The 20938-nt window shown below is 43.3% G+C and overlaps 1 long non-coding RNA gene across 1 annotated transcript in view; it reads right to left on the bottom strand.

Annotated features, from left to right (window-relative positions):
* Positions 1 to 3276: 3276 nt before the first annotated feature.
* Positions 3277 to 20938, bottom strand: part of LOC116573404 — a 28633-nt gene continuing 10971 nt past the window's right edge. The window contains exons 2-3 of the long non-coding RNA XR_004278776.1: positions 16291 to 18314; positions 3277 to 3300 (exon numbers count right to left, since the gene is read on the bottom strand). This is a non-coding gene — a long non-coding RNA (uncharacterized LOC116573404). The remainder of the gene's footprint in view (positions 3301 to 16290; positions 18315 to 20938) is intronic.

Raw genomic sequence — 20938 nt, 5'->3', positions numbered from 1 at the left:
GCTCACACCTCCTGGCTCGGGCTCTGGAGCTGCTGAGAGCCCGCTGGGCCAATGACGAGGGCCCGGGACGGAGGCAGCCCTGCTGAGAGCCACCCACCATGCCCCTGGACTAAAAGAAGCCACTTCTGGAGTCAGGCCAGCTCAGGGAAGGGACGTCGGGGCCTGGGCAGCACTGCCTGTCCTTCCGGCCCAGCTCCTCTGAGCAGGGCTTTTGTGATGGTCCCTTTCCAGTCCCATGTGAACCCTCTAACAGATGTTCACTGAATCGCCTTATAGTGTGGGAGGCATTTGAGAGGTTTGGGGACATAACAGAGAGCGTTCAAGCTTAGACTCACACCAGACCTGGTTTAAAGTCTTGGCTCAGCCACCGACTTTTCCTCTGACCTTGGGCAAGTCATTTAACTTCCCGAGTTTCCCTTTTCTGATCTGTGAAATGATAAAAATGAAATTTGACTTCAAGAATAGGTATACAGGCAAAAATGCATATATTTGGGAAGGTGCGCAGCAGTTTAGTAAATACAAAATGAGAACTAGTGCTGTGCTACTCCACTACCTGTGTAAGCACCAGTGGTAATGTCTTGGAGCCCAACACATGCCTAGGCATGGCTCCGAGTCTAATAGCCCTAAGACATCTGAAAAAGGAGCCTCAAGGCTCTTATCACAGTATGTCCAGGCACTTTGTAAACATATCCAAATAAATTGAGGGGTAGCTTAATTGCAAGCTGAGATATGTAAATCCTACCCTGCATAATTGCAAATTTTAATTATAGTGCTCCATTTTACCATTAACCCATAAGCCGAATAAGCTTGCTGCTTTGCATTTGAGAAAAAAAATTGTCTTTTGAGAAACTCCATGCTTTGCACAAAGATCTTACAAACCATGCTTAAAATAGCTTAGTGGGTAGAGAGCACCCAGAAAAATCTTCCCCACGGTGAAAAGGTAAAAAATAAAATGCGTGTTGAGAACTTCTTTCTTTGACTGCCTTGCCCAAGTCAGGCACACACGGCTTGGAGCATCCTCAGTAAGAAACCATGAGTGAGACGGAGATGCTGGTGGGTCTGCAGAGAGTGCAAGGGAGGGGCTGGAGAGATGATAAACGGTGTCATTGAAAAGGACCTCTATGCTGGTGCCTGGGTGGCTCAGTGGGTTAAGTGTCCACCTTTAGTTCAGGTCGTGATCCCAAGGTCCTGGAATCAAGCCCCACATTGGGCTCCCTGCTCAGCGGAAAGCCTGCTTCTCCCTCTCTTCCCCACCTGTGCTCCCTGTCACTCTCTCTGTCTCTCAAACAATTAAAATCTTAAAAAAAATAAAAGAAGAAGAAGAAAGAAATGGACCTCTATGGGCTGGAATATGAAAGCCAATGATGGGTCAAGAGTTGATAAACGAAATGTAAATTTTTTTTTGAGATTTCATTTATTTATTTGAAAGAGAGAACAAGCAAGCACACGCATGCAGAGGCAGAGGAAGAAGAAGAAAGAGACTCACCGCTAAGCAGGGAGCCCAATGTGGGGCTCAATCCCAGGACTCCGGAATCATCACCTGAGACAAAGGCACACACCTAAACGACTGAGCCACCCAGATGCCCTGGAAGTGTAAATTCCTGATTTTCACTAAACCACACACATAAGATTGGCATGATGAAGGCCTGGCTGGGCACCACTTTAGTAAAATAATTGAGAGGTTTTAGATTTTAGAAGGCAAAAATGAGAGCATAAAATATCTGGCTCACAGGAGGTCACATCTGTTGCGACCTGAGTAGACGGCATCTGGAATAGGCTAGAGGGGAGGGTTAGAGACCGTCCAGCAGAACTCTGGATGAGGGCAGTGAGGCCTTGCCAGGTCTGCACCATTTAAAACGCAGGTGGGGGGACATCTGGGTGGCTCAATCATTAAGCCCCTGCCTTGGGCTCAGGTCATGATCCCAGGGTCCTGGGTTTGAGTCCTGCATCGGGCTCCCTGCTCCTTGGGAAGCCTGCTTCTCCCTCTCCCACTCCCCCTGCTTGTGTTCTTGCTCTTTCTATCTCTCTCTCTGTCAAATAAATAAAATCTTAAAACACACACACACACACACACACACACACACACACAGATAGGAAGGGCTGTTGAGCCTGAGAGAGAGAGCAGTGAGTGGAGAGCACAGTCTTCCAAGCAGTGAAGGGTGGGATACGCAGGAGGCACGAGGATGCTAGTTGCTCTGGCAACAGCAGGTGCATCCAGGTGACTGTGGCATCCAGGTGAGGACATAAGGAACAGACCCTGCACAGGAGAGAGCCCGCAGCCATGGCAGATGAAGCTCACCCAGGGCTGCCTAAGAAGGCATAAGGGCTGCGCCGTTCAGAGTAGAAGTGGCTGGAAGACTCCCTTCCATGTGCAGCACGAGGGGGATTCTCTAACTCCAACAGCCCGTGCTAGACTTGCTTCTGTATTCCAAACCCATGAGGACACTGGGAAGTAACACAGTAAGATTCACAGGAGCCCACAAAGACTAGTTGAAATATTTTGATCACATAGTCTGTCTTTTGATAAACCACAAAATAATGTTGCTTTAGAGATGTTTTTCAACTCAGGCAACTCTGCTGCTCAAAGCACAGCTCAAAGGCTCTGTGATGGGGTAAGACATCAAAAGAAACACAGCGCTTAAAGGTGAAGACAAATATTTAAGGGGCATGTGACAGCGTGCTGTCTGTGGACTTGAGGTCACATGGTCTACACGTGTGTCTTTTCACCGGTTGGTACGATGGTGCTCTGCCATTTCAGAAAGGATTTCTGATCGGCTGCAAGGACGTATAAAATATGTCTTGACATAACTGAATTAAAAGTCTAATGAGAGAATATAGAAATATAGGGAAGGGGAACAAAATGGGACAGGATTAAGGATAAAATCTCTGTACATAGAAATGACCTGCGCATTTACCACAGTGAACCATGTCTTATTTGGAATTTATGACTTCTGGAGGGGTGGAGAGCCAGCCACCCCATTTCACAGATGATTTAACTGAGGCTCACAGACTGGCTAATTTCCAAAACACTTAACCAGGCATATGGGCCGGGACTTCAATTGAGATCTAGGACAAAAAAGCTCAAACTTTCTGACAAATGACCACTGCTGTGGGGAGAGCTGAGGATTAAGTAATGCGAAACCACGAGCCGGGACAGGTGCGGGGAGGCAGAACGAGAAGGAGAGAGAAAAGCAGATTCTCTGCTGAGTGCAGAGCCGGACACGGGGCTCAATCCTGGGATCCCGGGATCATGACCTGAGCTGAAGGCAGACCCTTCACCAACTGAGCCACCCAGGCGCCCTGTGATTAACTTTTTTACTGAGCGGTAATTGACGTACTAGTTTCAGGATTACAGCGTAGTGTGTGGGTATCATAGCTATTACACAGCGATCCTAACAAGCCCGGTTGCTATCTCACGACATGGTTATGATGTTTCTTCTTGGGCTAACTTTCAAGGTCCGCTCTAACTGCCTTCTGACGTGCAGCACACTGTTATTACGTGTGGTCAGCATGCTGTACGGGGTCCCCAGGACTTAGTCATTGCATAACTGGAAACGTGTAACTTTGACCCCTTCCACGTGGTTCACCCACTCCCCATCCCCACCTCAGGTGACCACCGTCTGCTCTCTGTACCCATGCTGGGGTTTTCTCTGCATGCTCCGAGATTCCACATACGTGAGATCATAAGTGTTTATCTTATCCTGACTTATTTCACTCAGCATAATGTCCTCAAGTTTTATCCATGTTGTTTCAAATGGCAGGATGTGTGTGTGTGTGTGTGTGTGTGTGTGTGTGTGTGTGTGTGTGTGTGTTTTGGTGGATGAGTAATATTCCAGTATAGTTTCTTATCCATTCACCCACTGACGGACTTTTGGGTTGTTTCTGTCTCTTGGCTCTTGTAAATAATGCTGCGGTGAACACAAGGGTGATCGCTCACTGTAGTTTTGATTGTATTTCCCTGATGGTGAGTGACGTTGAGCATCTTTTCATGTACCTGTTGGCCATCTGTAGGTCTTTGGGAAAAATGTCTGTTCGGGTCCTTTGCCTATTTTTTAATTGGATTATATTTTTCCGTTGAGTTGTATGAGTTCTTCATATATTTTGCATATTGACCCTTTATCAGATACATGATTTACAAACATCTCCTAGTCAGTCTGTTACCTTTTCATTTTGTTTATGGTTTCCTTTGCTGTGTAGAAGCTTTGTCATTTGATGTGGCTTTACGTGTTTATTTTTTGTTTTTGCTTTTGTTGCCTTTACTTTAGGTGTCAAATCTAAATCATCATCCCCAGTACTGACGTCAGGGGGCTTACCACCTGTGTTTTCGTTTAGGGGTTTTATGGTTTCAGTTCTTACATTCAAGTGTTTAATCCATGTTGAGTTAATGTTTGTGTGTGGTATAAGAAGACAGTTGTCCAGTTTCATTCTTTTCCATGTGGCTGTCCAGTTTTCCCAACACTCTTCCCCCATTATATAGTCATGGCTGCTTTGTTGTAAAGCACTTGAGCATGTACGTGTGGATATCTTTCTGGGCACTCTGTTCTTCCATTCATATGTGTGTCTGTTTTTATGCCAGTATCATACTGTTTGGCTGACTGTAGCTTTATAATATTGTTTGAAACCAGGGAGCATGATGCCTCCAGCTGTGTTCTTCTTTTTCAAGATTCTCTGACTCTTCAGGGTTACACTGATAAATTATTGAGGACCTACAAAAAAGGTCTTGTTTGATGACTCTTCAGGGTTACACTGATAAATTATTGAGGACCTACAAAAAAGGTCTTGTTTGGAGAGGAGTGTGCATGTGTGTAAAATTAAAAAAAATTAATTCTCTATAAATAATAAACCCATTATATGTTACCATAAAATTTTTTTTCTGAAAAAGAACATTTTTCCAAAACAAAGTAGTAGAGTATCATTGTTGTAAAATTCTCAGATTTTTTTTGTATCCAATTTAATAGAAGACAGCTGGGTTCTGTCTGCTTCTGCATTCAGTCTGTTGTGATACTCTGTTTTGGTGGAGTAAGTGAGGAAAATCCAGCCTTACAGAAATATATATTTGCAATAAAGTAGAGTAATTTAATACCCTTTAACATAATTGTGGATATTTTTCTTTGAAATACATCAAAAGTGAACAAGTTGTTGTTTCCTAACAGTCAGCTGCAGTGCGGAATCTAAAATCATAGCAGTAAACTCCTCAGACTGTGTCAACACTAACGTCCCTCAGTTTATCTTGCATTTTGAATGGATCTTCTACCCACGCACGGACTTTTATATTGGTCACTTGGAAAATACTGACGTACTGAGTTATGCAGATCTTTCAGACATTAAAATTCACTCACTAAATACCACCAGTGATCATTTCAGGAGAATCTTTGAAGTCCTGGGTTGCCCTGTGGCTCGAGGTGGGGGATACCAGTGTTCCAAAGCTTTTTCATTGTTGCTGAAAAGCTCATATTTGAACAGTGATAAATACTGTCCACCTGACTTCAGATACTTTCGAGACAGGGTCTGCCAGACACTCATGTCTGAAAAAGCCTGGTTTGTAAGAGTTGTGAAGTGGCATGAAGAAATGTAGCTACGACCCAAACAGTTGCACGAGGTCTTTCCCTGAAAACAGCTTCTGCACAGTAGATGCGCTGTGTGCGTACTTCCTGTCTTGTCACGTAACCTATTAAAAACACAGAGACTGAGATTTAATACAACTAATAATGTTTAGGGCTTTGTTACAGCTGGTTTTTTTTTAAGATTTATTTATTTTTGAGAGAGAGAGTGTATGCAGGCAGGTGGTGGGCAGGAGCAGAGAGGGAGGGAGCGAGAGTCTAAGTGGATTCCCCACCGAGTGTGGAGCCCTGTGCGGGGCTCGATCTCATGACCTTGAGGTTACGACCTGAGTTGAAACCAAGTCAGACACGTAATTGACAGTGCCAGCCAAGCACCCCTAGCAAAGGCGTTCTCCAGGAAAATGGCCTCTAACTGATAGTGTAGCTGTGGCAATCCAGGGTCGGCCAGGGCACTTGGTGCCACCATTGCAGAACAGCCGGAGCGGCAGGCTGGCACACTATCCGTGCTGGTGTTGAGACCATGGAAAGGGCAAATCACGTCTTAACCCACTAATCACAAAAATAGTTACAGCCTTGCAGGTGCCAGAACAGAACAGAACTGAGGCTAAGCCCCCATGGACAGCAGCTTAGTAGTGAATTAAAATGATTCTCTATGCCCTGAATAATGTTTTCTCCTGATTTACGACAAGGAAGTGACTTCAGTAGGAGGGAGGCATAATCCTAAATAGAAAAACATTTTCCCTCTTCTACATAGGAAGAAACTCTCATTAGCAGAGTGGGTGGGCTTGGGGTGTTTGTGAAATCTCCTTAGGCGAGTCTCCTGGAGGGAAAGCCATCTGGTCACGTAGAGTTTGGTCAAGTGAGCCAGGCACGGTGGAGCGCTTCCATGTGCCAGGCATGGTGCGGAATGGCACTTTAGATATATTCCGTGTTCTAATGCTCACACTCAGCCTCTGAGCTGGAAACCATTATCACACTCAGATGAGGTAACGGGTTCCAGATCACGGGGCTTGTTGGAGGCAGAGCTGGGATCCCTCCACGGCAATCTGGCTCCTGAGTCCATAAGGATAATTACTGGGTTACGTTGTGGCTTTCCTTGGCGTAAGATCTGGAGAAACTATGTTGCTGCTGTGTGTGACTCGACAATAGTCTTTCCACTATCTGTAATTCCTGTGATTGCTTGGAGAAAAAACAGTCTGATATTCCTCTGCGTGGGTGGGCAGGGCGATTTCTAACCCAACTCCTGTTTCTGGCCTTTATTTTTTTTTAAGATTTTATTTGTTTATTTGACAAGACAAAGATCACAAGTAGACAGAGAGGCAGGCAGAGAGAGAGAGAGGGAAGCAGGCTCCCCGCTGAGCAGTGAGCCTGATGCAGGACTCGATCCCAGGACCCTGAGATCATGACCTGAGCCGAAGGCAGTGGCTTAAACCACTGAGTCACCCAGGTGCCCCTGTTCCTGGACTTTAAAAGAGCCCATTGCAGGTGGGGACTTTCTTCAGCTGTGATCAACCGTCTGGATGTGCAGCGCAGTTGCTGTGAACACACCTCTACCCTGGCAGCCAAGCCCAGCGTGACCATATTCAGAGCGTGGCTCTCTGCCCGCCACATCACATTCCCGGGGGCCCTTGGGGTCAGGGCAGATTCCTAGGTCAGAATCTCCAGGGCAGGTTCTGGGAATCCATGTTTTAAATATGAAGAAGCCCCGGTGAGTTGAGTGTGCTGTGAAGTTTGAGAATCTCCCTGGGTTTGTTGTTCTTGCTTAAACAGCTTTACCGGGATAGAATTCCCGTCCTGTACAACAGTCCTATGTCTTGTGTGCAGCTCAGTGGCTTGGGGTGTTTTCAGAGATGTACAGCAGTTTTGAGAACATTTTTTATCACCTCAAAAGAAACCTCTTCCCATTAGCTGTCACTCCCCTCCCCAGCCCCAGGCACCTGCTTATCTGTGTGGATTTCCCTGCTGGAATTCCACAGGCATGGGCCGTACACTGTGTGGTTTCCTGTGACTGCCTCCTTGCATAGGGTTCATGTATGTTGTAGTGCGTATTAGTACCTTATTCCTTTTTATGGCTGAATAATACTTCGTCATATGGAGGTCTCACATCTTGTTTCCAGTTCTTTACTCCTAGGAACAGTGCTGCTCTAGATATCCATGTGTAGGTTTCTGTGTGCACATGTCTTCCGAGGCACCTGGGGGCCCAGCTAAGCATTGGACTCTGGGTTTAGGCTCAGGTAATGGTCTCAGGGTCCCAGAGTCAAGCCCCACATCAGGCTCCCTGCTCAGCGTGGCGTCTGTTGGGAGTTTCTCTCTCTCCCTCAAGTTGCCCCTCCCCTCCGCTCCCCAGGCACACTTTCTCTCTCTCACTGTCTCTCAAATAAATCAAACCTTTAAAAAAATGTCTCTTAGGTATATATCTAGGAGTGCAGTTGCTAGGTCATATGGTAACTCTATATTGAAAAATTTTTTTTTAATTCTAGTGTAATTAACATGCACATGGTGGACGGTACAGTGACTCCACTCTGTCCTTCCATACATCCCTCACAGCTCATCAGGACAAGTGGCTCCCACTTCTCCTGATGAAGCTCCCCATCCCCCACGAGCCTCGCTTTTGGTGACACTTTGTTTGTTCCCTGTAGATAAGAGCCTGGTTTTGGGGTTGTTCTTTTTTTTTTTTTCTCATTTGTTTTGTTTCTTAAATTCTATATGAGTGAAATCATGTGGTATTTATCTTTCTTGGACTTATTTTGCTTAGGATTATACTCTTTAGCTCCATCCATGTGGGTGCACATGGCAAGATTTCATTCTTTTGATGGCTGAGGAATGTTCCTTTGTACACATACACCACGTTGTCTTCATCTGCTCATCCATCAGTGGACACTTGGGCTGGTTCCACAGTTTGGCTATTGCAGATAATGTTGCTATGAACATAGGGGTGCAGGTATCCCTCAAATTAATGTTTCTGTATTATTTTGGTAAATTCCCAGTAGTGAAATTACTGGATTTGTAGAGTAGTTCTGTTCTTAATTTTTTGAGGAACCTCCACTCTGTTCTCCACAGTGGCTGTACCAACTGTCCCAACAATGTAGGAGGGTTCCCCTTTCTCCACATCCTCGCCAGCATCTGTTGTTTCTTGTGTTGTTGGTTTTAGACACTCCGACAGGTGTGATGTGATCTCTCATCATGGTTGCAATCTGCATTTCCCCGAGGATAAGTGATGTTGAGTATCTTCTCATGCATCTGTTGGCCATCTGTTGGTCTTTTTTGGAGAAACGTCCGTTCATGTCTAATGTCCACTTTTTAATTGGATTGTTTTTGGGGGTGTTGAGTTATATAAATTATTTATGTTTTAGATGGTAACCCATTATCAGATGTGTCATTTGTGAATAGCTTTTCCCACTCATTAGGTTGTCTTTTAGTTTTGTTGGTCTCCTTTGCTGTGCAGAAGATCACAAGTAGGCAGAGAGGCAGGCAGAGAGTGAGAGAGGGAAGCAGGCTCCCTGCTGAGCAGAGAGCCCGATGCGGGACTCGATCCCAGGACCCCGAGATCATGACCTGAGCCGAAGGCAGCGGCTTAACCCACTGAGCCACCCAGGCGCCCGGTTTTTGATCTATTTTGAGTTACTTTTTGTATAGGTGTAATGAGGTTAGGATCCAACTTCTTTCTTTTACGTGGATATTCTTGAACTGCTGCAAATCCTAAATTTTCAGGCATACCACCTTATCTAGGTTATATTTTGTTTCCTGTATTTGGCTAGATTAGTCTTAGAAAAGGAGGAGTTTCCATATTAATACTCATGGTATAGTGAGCATCCTTGTTTCATACCCTTGTTTAACTTTAAAATAGACCACTGACAATAGGTCCAAGGACCTCAAACAAATTCTGGATTTTATGCCAGCTTTGATTTGCCTTATAAGACAGTTCTGATCTTCTGCTTACTTGAAACCATTTGAAATTTTTTGAATGGTGAATGCAGCTTGAGGACAGAAACGGGGGAAATTATTATAGAAGCAGGAAATGTAAACTTATTTGATCATTATGATCATTTCATTATTTTAGCTAGTAAATATCCACATTACTATATGGTTTTATAGCTAATTTGGGACTATCTAATTTGGTTAATTTGGGCATTGCCTTATGTTTCAGTAAGGGATTAAAACGATGGTAATTCATGGCTGCACGTGGAACTCTGAAAGAAGACTTTGTCCATCCTGAGAAAAGAAAAAGATAACACAACTCAAATATTAAACGCAACTGAAACTAGCACTGTAGCGAAACAGGTCCATCCTCCTTTGAGACGAGAACAGCATCTGCAGTCTCCTACAAGAGAGATCTTGTCTATCTTTGTCTCGAGCACACTGAACAATTAATTGTCTTTCTAGAGCAACCCTGGAATGGTCCCCAGCCACGGATTCAGTCCCAGATCTTACTTCTTTGACAACCCTCAAAGATACGATAGTGATGATGACCTTGCCTGGAACATTGTCCCTCAGGGACTTCAGTGAAGGTAAGACCCTGGTTCATGGTAAAGAGGCACGGTGAGGAAGCTGAGCACGGCACCCATGAAATCGGTTCAGTCAAAGAGAAAATCCCTGGAGTCAGAGGGAGGGTGAGGCACACAGGAAATGGAGGGGAAGCCCCTGAGAACGAGACAAAGTGTCACCAGAGTAGCGCCCCACTCCCAGGATTCTGCTTCCATAGGTGTGTGGCAGACAGGAGGGGTGGGAGCTGCTGGGGTTCCCTGCACTCTCCTGTGACACTTCAGCCACCCTCCATGGCCCAGTGGTCATGATGTCCCCTCCTCCTGCCTGTGAAGCTGGGCCTTCAGGGTGAGCAGAGCAGAGAGAAGCAACAAGGGCTGAGCCAGGGCTCCCTGAGCTCCCTCTGCTCTCTGCTTGTGCTCCCAGAATCTGGTACAGTTCCTGGGCAAGGGAGGCTTACAGCTGTGTTTCTTGGAAGTGAACGCTTATTGTTGGTCATCCTTTGTACCTTTAAAAGCAATCATTAACATTTTACTATAAACCACTCCCAAGTCCCAGGTGGAATGATACAAGAGAAGATAGCTTGGCTTTTCTGCTCCTTATTATGAACAGTGAATGTCCTTAGAAAACTTTAAAAGAGCTCTGAAAAGAGTCCTTGTTTGGGGACCCAATAACAGAGAAGGGGGGAGGGTATCCTGCTTTCTCAGTGGACAAGGGTGCAGGGAACCAGAAAGAATGTAAGATGCTGCTTGGGGAAGAGAAAATGCAGCCCTGCACAGACTAAGCCAGCAGATGTGCAGAACACAGAGGTCTGGAAGCAGGCCAGTAAACAAGGACTCCTGAGGTCCAGAGCTGTTCGAAGCCTCACCCCAACACTGCTCTCTTACCCAGTTACCTTACTGCACGTCCTTCTGGGGCCTGCAGGAGCAGCCCTAGCCCCCCATCTGCCCAGGGCATCTTAGAGCCAAGTGCCCTCTCTCCTGAGGTAGAAGATCCCCCTTCCACTCCCTGCAGGAGGAGGATAAGGAGATGCACAATAGTGAATGCTTACTGTGTATTAAGGTACTGTTCTAAGCACTCGATAGGTATTAACTCACAGAAGCCCAGCAAGGCGGGTACTGAGATCGCTGGTATTCTGCAGGTGATAAAGCTGAGACACACAAGTTCTTTTTCCAGACGTACCAGATATGATTTTTTGGCAAAGTATTTTGTTACACGTAGTGATTGGTTTATGGTTCTAGTAAAACTATGCTTCTGGGCTCTGTAGAGCTCAGTGGTTTTTGTTGTTGTTGTTGTTATTTTGTTTTGTTTTGTTTTGTTTTAGAGTGAACAAGCCTGAGTAGGGGCGAGGGGAATCATAAGCAGGCTCTACACACAGAGCCCAAGTAAGGCTTTATCTCTCAAGCCTGAGGTCAGGACTTGAGCCAAATCAAGAGTTAGATGCTTGATGCTTAACCGACTGCACCGCCCAGGTGCCCTGAATTCACTACATAGATGGACTTGTAGCCACTGCACGTGGGCTTCAGGAAGCCACTTTAAAAACTGGGATTGTCTATCTTTATACAAAATCCCAGTTCTGTCCAACTAAAATAGAGATATCATTGATAGAAAGTATACAGTTACAAGTCACCAAACTATCTCTTTTTTCAAGTTTTGCTCCAGACTACTATGACTGGGGACAACAAAATAACAGCTTCCTGACATCAGTGGGAAATTTCCAACCAGACCCAGTTTTGGATCCTGACAAACCAAGCCATGGGTAGTATCAGTCAACAATTCTGTGTAAGATTCCTCAAGTGAAGACCTTCAAAGAGATTAACTTCATGACAGCTGAAATTTTATAAGGCACTTTTCCTTAAGAAATTGGACTTGATTTTTGTTACAGGTTTCTAATGGCTCCATAGGACTAAGCAATAATTTAGATTGATAAAATCTTATTTTAGTACTAAAAAGTGAGCCTGGCTGCCTATTTCAGTGGGTATAATTTAAACTTTAAAAAAAAACCTGTATTTTTATAAAGATGTATTTTATATAACTTAAATAATAATGCTAAAATATATACTAGGATATTTTGAGAATGTTATTGCAATATATGTTTGTAGTTTGCACGGACTTTTATGCATAATCCAATTTAAAAGTCCAAAGTACATGGTCTGATGGTTGTTTCAGGCTTTCGGACTAACCTATCTTCAGATCCTTACCTCTTCAGGCCATGCAGGGGCTGAGCCGGGTAGATTCAAAACCCAGCTGACATCTAGAAAGCCAGTTTCAACTCCAGTGTTAAGTTATACTGTAGCAGATTATCAACAGACTACAGACAAGGTAATTGGCTCCTTCCTTCGAGTTCTTTAAGGTCCAGCTGGTTGTTGTCTCTAACAATCTAAATTTTGACAAAAATGTGGTACTCCTTTGAGCAGGGCCCTAATGTGTACCCTTCAGCCATAAGTGGATCCCTTAGAAGCATGGATACAGCTAACCCACTGGTAAGCCTCCTCTGCTGTATTCAGAACCTTTGCCTAGTTTTTCAGCCCAGGGAAATCTAGGCTCCGTTACCTCAGTCCTTCCCAAGACGTCACCGTTCCCAAATCACGGACCATTCATTCCAGTCCAGGAGTGCAGGAGAGGTTCTCCGCCCTCCATCCGGCAGGCTGTATGCAGTCCTCACTCTTCCTGCACTTTCCCATGTATTTAAAATAACGGCCTACATTTCTAAGTAGCTCTGAAATCAGGCTACTGGCAATAGCAGCTTTAAAATGGGAGTTGTCTCAAAAAAAATAAAAATAAAAAAATTAAAATAAAATGGGAGTTGCTCCCTGGTACCCAGGAACATGATTCCTGTCCCTTGGCCACGTAAAGAGGCACGTTCCAGACAATGGCTTCAGTGAACTCAGCTGGGACTCCAGCCCCGGTGCAAGTCTAAAACCTCCAAGATCTATCCAGGTACCACTGCCTACGATGGGAAACTGTGTCAGGGAGGTTAAATGCTCGGATTTTCCATAAAACAGAAGGTCCTGGAGGAAGGATAGTTACCAGCGAGATGTGACCTGCTCTGCCTAGGAAATCTCACCTCTCGGGACAGGAGGAGGAGGAGCAGACAGACAGACAGTCATGCTCTGTCTTCAGGATGAAGCCCATTGCCAGTATCTCTTATTTCTCATTATGGTCTTGAGAAAGGATTTCTCTCTGGGCATTGATTTCACAGAGATCAAGTCTACTTCTCTTGATGGTGATTAAAGTTGCCATCTCAAGTTGTAAAAAATGGCTTGTGACTGGGTTTTTCATTTGTACAGAATGCCTTTGTCCTGCATCATCCAACACAGTAGCATTGATATATGTGACCATCTAGGAAACCTAACTAGGCTAGATCCATAATTTATACCCTACACTGGGGGACACACTCCAGAGGGATCAAAACTTAGATCGAAAAAACCATGAAAGCTCTCAAAGAAACTGTAGGTGAATTACTGCTATGCAAGGAAGGTGTTCGAACTATGACTCAAAGTCCAGAAGCCACTGAGAAACTGGGAAATTTTTTTTTTAAATTGCATAACGAAAACCATCATAAGCCAAGTCAAAAGACAGACACCAAACTGAAAAAAAAAAAAAAATTAGAGCTCCTCACAAAGGATTACCATCTGTAAGCAGTACTCCTAGAAACTGATAAAAGATCAACAATGCAGTAGAAAAAATGGGCAACATTATGAACACAAGTAACTTCAAGTGGATCTTAAACATGTTGAAGGGAGTCACCCTCATTTGTAAGAAAAATAGAAACTAAATCACAATGATATGTAATTTTGTATTGATCAGAATGGCAAACATCAAACCCATGTCTACAGAGGTAAGGGGGTGGGTTAGCAGGTGCGGTCTTTAATTGCAGGTGGATATGAGGACCGGAAACTGCCTCTAGGGAGGGGAATATTCTACTATCATGGTCTGTGACCCCAAAATTCTATTTTGGGGACTTTTTTCTACAAGTACATATTTGTGTGTGAAATGACATATACAAAGTTCTGGAAACAATCCAATGCCCATTCATAGGGGATTGGTTAATTAAACAATTATACATTCATAGAATGGTATACAAAGCAGTTGCTAAGAAAACTTTAAGTAAGCTGTCTAGGGAGGTGGGAAGACTACCATGAAAACTAAAGTGAGTAAAAGCAAATGGTATGTATAGGGTATCACTCTGGGTAAAAATAAGAGGGAAAAACTAAGACTTTACATTTGTATTTGTTTGTATATGCCTAAAAATGTATGGATGGAAACATAAGGAACCAAGAACCGAGTGACGGGGCGAGGGGTTGGGGGAGATATGCAGTATGGACGAGGGGCTGAGGACAGGAAGACATTCCCCTGTACAGCCTTTCCTATTTCTTGGTCTTTGAACCATGTGAATGTATTACCTATTTGAAAAATAAAGGAAATTTAAAAGCCTTATGACTCTGCACACATCAGAAGATACTAAAAGTCCACAGTTTTTAGTGGTATAGTAATAAGCCAACTTACATAGTAACACAGATACAGGACATGCAAGGTAAGGACCTTGGGTCAGACTTTTTGGTTTTTGTTTGTTTTAAGATTTTATTTATTTATTTGACAGAGACACAGCGAGAGAGGGAACACAAGCAGGGGGAGTGGGAGAGGGGGAAGCTGGGATGTGGGGCTCAATCCCAGGACTCTGGGATCATGACCTGAGCTGAAGGCAGACGCTAACAACTGAGCCACGCAGGCGCCCCAGACTTTCTGGTTTTAAACTCTAGCCCCACAACCTAGAATTTGTGACTACAAACAAGTTAGCCACTACTATCCTCAGTTTTCTTATAAAACGGGCTAGTAATTGTACCTGCCAACTAGTCCCACTAGCGCAGCTGTGAGGATTAAGGAACCCATAGAAAGCCCTTCGGACAGTGTCTGCTGATGCCTGCCACGGTAAGAAACAAGCTCACACTCCTTATGTACTTCCTCCATTCTCCACAAGTTATAATAAAATCCTCAGCTCCTGAGGGAGATCATTTCAAAAGGGGGAGGGGGACAAGAAAGAAAAATTGCAGAAACGTTTATTTAACTCACATTTGCTACAGTCTGGTGGGCACAACAACAAATTAGTTGAACAAATGGAGTTCAGAATCAAAGCCGCACCTGTCGACATTAAACGAGAACACTTGCCCACCTGTGTGTGTGTCTGCGTGTGTGATTTTGTTTTACCAGAAAATTTCCATGACACCACATGACCGGTCTGTGTGCTTGTGTGAACAGCTACGGTTTCTGCAGGTACTTCACTCTGCATTCTGCTGAAAGGTTTACTGTAAACTGTTCCCAGACTTCCAGCTGAAGGCAATGCTGATGAAGATAAAACAGCTGTCCTTTTGGGGCGCCTGGCTCAGTGGGTTAAGCCTTTGCCTTCGGCTCAGGTCATGATCTCAGGGTCCTGGGATCAAGCCCCACGTTGGGCTCTCTGCTCAGCAGGGAGCCTGCTTCCCCCTCTCTCTCTGCCTGCCTCTCTGCCTGTGATCTCTGTTTGTCAAATAAATAAATAAAATCTTAAAAAAAATAGCTGTCCTTTCTTATTTACACTGGCATCTGGGTAAAGTTGGAGAATATGGCAGTGTTTCATGGACATACAGAGACTACAAGTATCGAGTAAATTCACTATGTTACAATGTCACAGCATTTGACTTAATCAAATTCCAAAACTGGGAAAACTTTTACTATTTTGTCTCTTTGTAATCTAAGAATCAACACAGAAGAAACATTCAAATTTCACCAATTTTAATACATGGTATTTCTAATACATAGATGCCACTTAAGGAAAAAAAAAAAAAACCTCATGCCATTGAAGGAAGGAATTCTTTTCCTTCATTTTCATGACTCTGTCAGCTGGTACAATCATTTCTGTCAGATATATTATCAAGTGCTGGACTTTGAAATTAGGTGATGAGATAAAGACAAAATGAGAGAGGAATTACCAGCCAAGAGTTTGTACAAGGCAGTCAGTCCTCTAGTGTCTCTGCATGACAAAGGGTCTGGGACATAGAAAAACAGGTTATATCACAAAGATCATACAGTACCACCAGGCTACAAAACAGTCCTACACCTATACAATCATTTAAGAAATACACACAGACACAAAAATGTAGGCTTCCCCCCCACAATCCAATTTGTGGTAAAATCAAGTTAATCAAATTTCAGCTTAAGAATACTTCATTCGTTTATTTTCTCAGTGGTGCAAAAATTCATTAAACACTTGAGAAGAACTTTTAATATTAACCTTTTAGTTTCCTAGAACTCATTCTAATATACAATTTTTTCCTAAGCTTGAAACAAATCACAGTAAAGAAAAATACAAAACAAACAAACAAACAAAATAAAACCCAACAATCACTGGAAATGACCAAGGATTTTCTCTGGTTAACAGAATTTAAATAATAGCTTTTAACTGAGGGAACAGTGAAGTAACACTACCAAAAAGATTTTTAAACTTACAGTAATAATAGACAAAGTGTAAAGCTTTCACATTTTCTTAAACTCTGAATGAACACTAAGAATAATTATTTTTAATTTACCAGCAAGACTACTATTTCACTTTTTAGACAAGTTTACCTTAAGGTTCCCCTCTCCTACACACAATACTTACATCCCTAAAAATGAAGAAATGGAGAAGGCTCCAATCAAGCCTGTTTTATTCAACTTAACAAACCAACAAAAAGTCACCACCATCAACAACAACAACAAAAAACCCTGGGTCTATAAAGGTTGAAATTGGGCAAGAAAATAATTAGTGAGCCTTTATACCTTTCAACAATATCCCTCCAAGGGATGACCAGATATTTTTAAAAGAGGGGTGAGCCTACTAAAGACAGTTTAAAATACACCACTAAGTCATGGCAGAACACGCTTCAGACTCTGGCAGGTAAGGTGTGGGTTTAAGAGCACTTACTTCATAAAAGACTGAAGAGTCGAAGGAGAAATGAGGTTTGGTACCCGCATTACTTCTCCACAGATGCCTCCTTCCAAGTTAATCACATTCTATCTCTAAACAGCTTTTAAAAGAATATTTTAAATATTGGAGGATATTTAAATCACAGCTTTAGAAAATGAGCTTAGGACATGAAGGTCATCTGTTGGCACAAGTCACACAAAGTCCATTTATATAAGATGAAAATGAAAAGAAGGGTAGGTAGAGGGGAAGCTTCACGAGCCTTGAACTCCTCTACCTGTTAAAATAACTGCCAAAGAAATTCAGGTTGAGAGAGGATTGCATAGATTGTATTCTAAAATAAAATCCTTAAAAAAAAAACCAAACACTTAAAAGGGTAAATTTTATATATACTGTTTTAAAGTGGCATTATAAGTCCATATATTCATTCAAATTTTATCAAAGTGAAGCTTACATATTTATACAAATTTTTTTCTCAAACTGGACAAAAATTTTCTAAAATTGGAGACAGGACAAAGAAATGCAAAATCAAAAGAAATGGATACATAGCATGGGTTCTAAGTAAAGAACCCTCTGGAGCAGCCCACGACACACATGGGCTGTCTGACTGGGCAGCTAAGGGAAGGGACAGTACGCATTCGCCTTTACTGAAGCAGGGCCTTTAGACCAAAATAAAATAGCAAAAAGAGCAGCAACTAAAAATCTTAACTGAAAACCAATGAAACTGAAGTTGAAGTCCTAGGGATTCTTCAGTCCCTCCATAACCACACACTGAAAGGACCGTTTACCACACTGATACTTCCGGCTTACAGAAGGTGACATCAGGCAAGGCTAAGAACACAAAAGTCACTGAGAAATTTTTATCACTGGTCCAAATCCGAAGCCACATTTGTTTTCTAGCTCTCCTTTTCCATAACAGACTGCTAACAGTGTTTATTAGGATGGTCATTTAAGTCTGACAACTGGAAGTAAAGAACAGAATAAGAAAAAAACAATTCTAAACAAACAGAACAGCAGAATATTCAACAGATGGAAACATGAAATTAAACACAGAATTAGTATAACTTACATGTTTTAAAAGTATATACTTCATTTATAAATATCTCTAATTGACAATCTATTAAAAATCATAAATATTCAAGTGAACATTTGAATTTTCTCTTTAAGAGTTCAGAATTCCTTCTTCAAGTCTTTGAAGATTAGCCTCCTTCTGCTGAATGTCCAAGACCAACAGGTTTCACACAGTCAGATTATGTCTCTAATTAGACGTAGAAAAGCCTTGTTGCAGTAAGACTTTGAAATTCTGTAACTCTCTTATACTTGTAGAAAGCCTATAGAGGAAAAAAAGAATGTATCAGTATAGTTCATATGTGTACATATTTCGAATAAGATACTATTCTATGAGCCATAATTTGAAAGCAAAATTGAAAATAAAAGAATATATACAACACTGACCAATGAAACTTCCATTTTTAAATGCATGTGCTGTAATTACTTATTAAAGACTGACGAAACACCCAGCTGCAGTTCTTCACTCTTGGGTTAGAAGGGGCAGAGGGAGCCAGGTACTTGTTATCAGTAGATTCTAGATTAATGATGGCAACAGTGATACGAATAACTCATTACAATAAAGAATCTCTAATCGTTTACAAGTGGTCTTATAAGTTCGTTCTGCACATTCCTCTCCAAATGTCCACTCCTTCCTTGTTGTCCCCCAAACACCCTACACATAACCCTTGAACACTATGGGTTTGAACTGTGTGGGGCACTTACAAAGATTTTTTTCAAAAAAGATAGTACTATAAAGGTATTTTCTCTCTCTTTTTTAAAGATTTTATGTATTCATTTAACAGGCAGAGATCACAAGTAGGCAGAGAGAGAGGAGGAAGCAGGCTACCTGCTGAGCAGAGAGCCCAATGTGGGGCTTGATTGATCCCAGGACCCTGGGATCATGACCCGAGCCAAAGGCAGAGGCTTAACCCACTGAGCCACCCAGGTGCCCAAAATGTATTTTCTCTTGTGGTTTTCTTAACACTTCCTTTTCCCCAGCTTACTTTGTTTTAGGAATATAGCATATAATACATACAACATATGAAATATGTGCTAAATGACGGTATTATCAGTAAGTCTTTTCCGATCAACAGTAGGCTAATTATCATTAAGTTCTCGGGGAATCAAAGTTGCATGGAGTTTTGACCAAATGGAGGGTAATGTTAGCTCCACAGGGGTAACGACTGTTTATTTGATCTACTGCTGCATACCTGTGCCCTACATCCACCACTGTTTACAGTGTTAATAATAAGTAATTATTGAACAAGTAAATGAATGCTGCCATGCTTTTGGGCCCCGGCCCAGAAGTAAAACTCTGAAATGGGAATAATAAAAAAAACAATTCTATAAGCTCAGTTTAATGATAACATACAATTCAGGGTTGATAATGATAAAAATCTAATGTTTTTCTTTCTAGGACATAAGATGACGTAGTACACAGTGTTAAGCTTCTTTCTTTAGTCTAAGTACTCAATAAATAAGAACTTCTCTTATACCAAGAGATTAGTATGTCAGGCAATGTCCTGAACATATCACACACATATTCTCAATCATTATAAAAAAATTCTAGGCATATGTCGAGGGGGGACAAGATGGCTGGGGAGTAGGAGGAGGCGCCTTTTCAGCTGGTACCCCAAAGTGAGCTGATTACCTACCAAAGAACTCCGATCACCCATGAAATCAGTCTGAGATCAGAATTATACACATCTGGATCTCTACAGGGGCAGAAGACGCCAGTGGGCAGGTAAAGCAGAGTGGGAATGGCGGACTGATATCAGAAGATAAACAAAAGGGGGAGGGAGCCACCAGAGGCGACCGGTTGGAAAGTAATACCCCAATACGAGCAAGAGTGCCCTGCGTCTAGGGACCAGCATTAACTTGGAGACTGGTTGAAAGCACTCCAAAGGAGCAAAGGATGGGGGGGTATTGTGGAAATCAGGGCGGCTAGGGACAGGGGCTTAAGTCCCCGGTCCCAGGACAGCCTCTCCGTTGCTGAGGCAGAGAGAGTGTGGCGGAGAAACCAGCTCTTGGTCACTAAGCCTCCAGCGCGCCCAAGAATGCGTGGGTTCTAGCTCCTGTGAGGGGAAGGGAGCCACGCCGGTTGCCAGAATGCACGAGCCCTACCACAAAGCTTGAGATACATGCGCATGTCCCTCATTCTCCCCTGAGTTACAAAGGCCCAGCCAGCGTTCTTTGACCCGCACCATTGTTTCAAAGCCTAAGACACGCGCCCCAAACTCTCCCCTGACAGAGGTGCACAAAAGCCCAGCCTGGTGCTTACAGACCCATGCCTCGTTCTCAGTGGCTGAGACATGCGCGCGATCCATAGCTGCCTCTGAAAGAGGTGTGCGCAAGCCTGGCACTCTTAGACCCAGCAATACCAGGCACTCCCAGCCAGGGCCAGTGGCAAAATCTCAGTGTGCGATCGCTGCTTGGAACCTCTCTGGCGGTCGGGAGCTCCCAGACAGTCACCACTGCCTTGGCTTTGGGTACAAGCAAAAGATCCTGTGCCCCCAGGGTCTGCAACTTGGAACCTGCTCTGTCAGCGGCCAAGGGGGAACTTATTTAGGCTCTGCACCCAGACTGAGTCTTCTCTCTGAGAGGGAGATCAGGGTGCAGTTTGTTTTCCTCTAAAACTACAAAAACCATCAAAGGTGGTCAAGGTGAGAGGAAAAAAAAGTGAACAAGCATAAAAACGGCCAAAGAACAAAAGCCTGAAAAAAACCAGTTTCCTCACAGCCCACCACCTTGAGGGGGGAGGGAGGACTTAACTCAGGAAACATCATTGACTGACAACCCACGTGGCAGGCCCCTCCCCCAGAAAACAAACCAAAAAAGAAAAAAAAGAGAGAGAAAAAAAAAGGACTACAAGAGAACAACCACTACTTCATAGGAAAACTTGTAT

The sequence above is a fragment of the Mustela erminea genome, chromosome 14 (assembly GCF_009829155.1).
Source record: "Mustela erminea isolate mMusErm1 chromosome 14, mMusErm1.Pri, whole genome shotgun sequence".
Taxonomy (NCBI): Eukaryota; Metazoa; Chordata; class Mammalia; order Carnivora; family Mustelidae; genus Mustela; species Mustela erminea.
The sequence above is the reverse complement of the archived record's forward strand: the minus strand, read 5'-3'. Positions and strand labels throughout refer to the sequence as shown.